Here is a 5,353-nt window from a genome sequence, read left to right on the forward strand (position 1 = left end):
CAGTCTCGATCCGCATAAAACAATAGATACTTTCGGAGATACCTGTAGTGCACCTTTATAGTCACCCAGTTACGTTGTGACGTTTGATACACCCAAAGCACTCCTACGGTATCCAGGAGTTACACGATCTCATGGTCAAAGGAAGAGATACTTGACATTGGCAAAGCTCTAGCAAACGAACTACACGATCTTTGTGCTATGCTTAGGATTGGGTCTTGTCCATCACATCATTCTCCTAATGATGTGATCCCGTTATCAACGACATCCAATGTCCATAGCCAGGAAACCATGACTATCTGTTGATCACAACGAGCTAGTCAACTAGAGGCTCACTAGGGACATATTGTGGTCTATGTATTCACACGTGTATTACGATTTCCGGATAATACAGTTATAGCATGAATAAAAGACAATTATCATGAACAAGGAAATATAATAATAATACTTTTATTATTGCCTCTAGGGCATATTTCCAACAGTCTCCCACTTGCACTAGAGTCAATAATCTAGTTCACATCGCCATGTGATTAACACTCACAGGTCACATCGCCATGTGACTAATACCCAAGAGTTTACTAGAGTCAGTAGTCTAGTTCACATCACTATGTGATTAACACTCAATGAGTTTTATGTTTGATCATGTTGCTTGTGAGAGAGGTTTTAGTCAACGGGTCTGAACCTTTCAGATCCGTGTGTGCTTTACAAATCTCTATGTCATCTCCTAGATGCAGCTACCACGCTCTATTTGGAGCTATTCCAAACAACTGTTCTACTTGGAGCTATTCTAAATTATTGCTCCATTATATGTATCCGGTCTCTCTACTCAGAGCTATCCGGATAGGTGTCAAGCTTGCATCGTCGTAACCTTTACGACGAACTCTTTTACCACCTCCATAATCGAGAAAATTCCTTAGTCCACTAGTTACTAAGGATAACTTTGACCGCTGTCCTGTGAGCCATTCTTGGATCACTCTTGTACCCCTTGACTGACTCATGGCAAGGCACACTTCAGGTGCGGTACACAGCATAGCATACTGAAGAGCCTACGTCTTAAGCATAGGGGACGACCTTCGTCCTTTCTCTCTATTCTGCCGTGGTCGAGCTTTAAGTCTTAACTTCGTACCTTACAATTCAGGCAAGAACTCCTTCTTTGACTGGTCCATCTTGAACACCTTCAAGATCATGTCAAGGTATGTGCTCATTTGAAAGTATTATTAAGCATTTTGATCTATCCTTATAGATCTTGATGCTCAATGTTCAAGTAGCTTAATCCAGGTTTTCTATTGAAAAACACCTTTCAAATAACCCTATATGCTTTCTAGAAATTCTACATCATTTCTGATCAATCAACATATACTCATCAGAAATTCTATAGTGCTCCCACTCACTTCTTTGGAAATACAAGTTTCTCATAAACTTTGTACAAACCCAAAATCTTTGATCATCATCAAAGCATACATTCCAACTCCGAGATGCTCACTCCAGTCCTTAAAAGGATCGCTGGAGCTAGCATACCTTTTAGCATCCTTAGGATCGACAAAACTTTTCTGATTGTATTGCATACAACCTTTCCTTACGAAAACTAGTAAGGAAACTTGTCTTGACATCCATCTGCCAGATTTCATAAATGCAGCTAATGCTAACATGATTCCGACGGACTTTAAGCATCGCTACGAGTGAGAAAATCTCATCGTAGTCAACTCCTTGAACTTGTCGGAAAACACTTCGCCACAAGTCGAGCTTCATAGATGGTGACATTACCATCCACGTCCGTCTTCTTCTTAAAAGATCCATTTATCTCAATGGATTGCCGATCATCGGGCAAGTCCATCAAAGTCCATGCTTTGTTCTGATATATGGATACTATCTCGGATTTCATGGCTTCTAACCATTTGTCGGAATTCGGGCCCACCATCGCTTCTCCATAGCTCGTAGGTTCATTGTTGTCTAGCAACATGACCTTCAAGACAGGATCACCTTACCACTCCGAAGTAGTACGTGTCCTTGTCGTCCTACGAGGTTTGGTAGTGACTTGATCCGAAGTTTCATGATCACTATCATAAGCTTCCACTTCAATTGGTGTAGGTGCCACAGGAACAACTTCCTGTGCCCTGCCACACACTAGTTGAAGAGACGGTTCAATAACCTCATCAAGTCTCCACCATCCTCCCACTCAACTCTTTCGAGAGAAACCTTTCCTCGAGAAAGGACCCGATTCAAGAAACAATCCATATTGCTTTCGGATCTGAATTAGGAGGTATACCCAACTGTTTTGGGTTTCCTATGAAGATGCATTTTATCCGCTTTGGGTTCGAGCTTATCAACCTGAAACTTTTTCATATAAGCGTCGCAGCCCCAAACTTTTAAGAAACGACAACTTAGGTTTCTCTAAACCATAATTCATACGGTGTCATCTCAACGGAATTACGTGGTGCCCTATTTAAAGTGAATGTGGTTGTCTCTAATGCCTAACCCATGAACGATAGTGGTAATTCGATAAGAGACATCATGGTACGCACCATATCCAATAGGGTGCAACTATGATGTTCGGACACACCATCACACTATGGTGTTCCAGGCGGTATTAATTGCGAAACAATTTCCACAATGTCTTAATTGTGTGCCAAAACTCGTAACTCAGATATTCATCTCTATGATCATATCATAGACATTTTATCCTCTTGTCACAATGATCTTCTACTTCACTCTGAAATTACTTGAACCATTCAATAATTCAGACTTGTGTTTCATCAAGTAAATATTCTCAACATCTACTCGAATCATCTGTGAAGTAAGAACATAACGATATTCACTGCATGCCTCAGCACTCATTGGACTGCACACATCAAAATGTGTTACTTCCAACAAGTTGCTATCTTGTTCCATCTTACTGAAAACGAGGCTTTTCAGTCATCTTGCCCATGTGGTATGATTTGCATATCTCAAGTGATTCAAAATCAAGTGAGTCCAAACGATCCATTTGCATGGAGTTTCTTCATGCATATACACCAATAGACATGGTTCGCATGTCTCAAACTTTTCAAAAACGAGTGAGTCCAAAGATCCATCAACATGGAGCTTCTTCATGCGTTTTATACCATTATGACTTACATGGCAGTGCCACAAGTAAGTGGTACTATCATTACTATCTTATATCTTTTGGCATGAAAATGTGTATCACTACGATCGAGATTCAATAAACCATTCCTATAGGTGCAAGAGCACTTATTCAGGTTTAATACTAATCTTGATGGTAGAGGGAGCGTGCGATGCTTGATTATATCAAACTTGGAAACACTTCCAACACATATCGTCAGCTCTCCTTTAGCTAGTCTCCGTTTATTCCGTAGCCTTTTATTTCGAGTTACTAACACTTAGCAACCGAACCGGTATCTTATACCCTGGTGCTACTAGGAGTACTAGTAAAGTACACATTAACATAATGTATATCCAATATACTTCTATCGACCTTGCCAGCCTTCTCATCTACCAAGTATCTAGGGTAATTCTGCTCTAGTGACTGTTCCCCTTATTACAGAAGCACTTAGTCTCGGGTTTGGGTTCAACCTTGGGTTTCTTCACTGGAGCAGCAGCTGATTTGCCGTTTCATGAAGTATCCCTTCTTGCCCTTGCCCTTCTTGAAACTAGTGGTTTCACCAACCATCAACAATTGATGCTCCTTCTTGATTTCTACTTTCGCGGTGTCAAACATCGCGAATACCTCAAGGATCATCATATCTATCCCTGATATGTTATAGTTCATCACGAAGCTCTAGCAGCTTGGTGGCAATGACTTTGGGGAAACATCACTATCTCATCTGGAAGATTAACTCCCACTTGATTCAAGTGATTGTTGCACTCAGACAATCTGAGCACAAGCTCAACGATTGAGCTTTTCTCCCTTAGTTTGCAGGCTAAGAAAATCGTCGGAGGTCTTATACCTCTTGACGTGGGCACGAGCCTGAAATCCCAATTTCAGCCCTCGAAACATCTCATATGTTCCGCGACGTTTCGAAAACGTCTTTGGTGCCTCTACTTAAACCATTTAACTGAACTATCACGTAGTTATCAAAACGTGTATGTCCGATGTTCGCAACATCCACAAACGACGTTTGGGGTTCAGCACACTAAGCGGTGCATTAAGGACATAAGCTTTCTACTGTCCGCATAATTGCTACTTTCAACTTTCAACTATATTTTCTCTAGGAACATATCTAAAACAGTAGAACTAAAGCGCGAGCTACGACATAATTTGCAAAAGGTCTTTTGACTATGTTCAAGATAATTAAGTTCATCTTATGAACTCCCACTCAGATAGACATCCCTCTGGTCATCTAAGTGATTACATGATCCGAGTCAACTAGGCCGTGTCCGATCATCACGTGAGACGGACTAGTTAACGTCGGTGAACATCTTCATGTTGATCGTATCTACTATACGACTCATGCTCGACCTTTCGGTCTCCGTGTTCCGAGGCCATGTCTCCACATGCTAGGCTCGTCAAGTTAACCCTAAGTGTTTTCGCTGTGTAAAACTGTCTTACACCCGTTGTATGTGAACGTAAGAATCCATCACACCCGATCATCACGTGGTGCTTAGAAGCGACGAACTGTAGCAACGGTGCACAGTTAGGGGAGAACACTTCTTGAAATTTTGTAAGGGATCATCTTATTTACTACCGTCGTCCTAAGCAAACAAGATGCATAAACATGATAAACATCACATGCAATCAAATAGTGACATGATATGGCCAATATCATTTTGCTCCTTTTGATCTTCATCTTCGGGGCTCCATGATCATCTTGTCACCGGCATGACACCATGATCTCCATCATCATGATCTCCATCATCGTGTCTTCATGAAGTTGTCACGCCAACGACTACTTCTACTTCTATGGCTAACGCGTTTAGCAATAAAGTAAAGTAAGTTACATGGCGTTCTTCAATGACACGCAGGTCATACAAAAAATAAAGACAACTCCTATGGCTCCTGCCGGTTGTCATACTCATCGACATGCAAGTCGTGAATCCTATTACAAGAACATGATCAATCTCATACATCACATATATCATTCATCACATCCTTTTGGCCATATCACATCACATAGCATACCCTGCAAAAACAAGTTAGACGTCCTCTAATTGTTGTTGCATGTTTTACGTGGCTGCTATGGGTTTCTAGCAAGAACGTTTCTTACCTACGCAAGACCACAACGTGATATGCCAATTGCTATTTACCCTTCATAAGGACCCTTTTCATCGAATCCGTTCCGACTAAAGTGGGAGAGACTGGCACCCGCTAGCCACCTTATGCACCAAGTGCATGTCAATCGGTGGAACCTGTCTCACGTAA

This window comes from Triticum aestivum, chromosome 3B, assembly GCF_018294505.1.
Source record: "Triticum aestivum cultivar Chinese Spring chromosome 3B, IWGSC CS RefSeq v2.1, whole genome shotgun sequence".
In the NCBI taxonomy this organism is placed as follows: Eukaryota; Viridiplantae; Streptophyta; class Magnoliopsida; order Poales; family Poaceae; genus Triticum; species Triticum aestivum.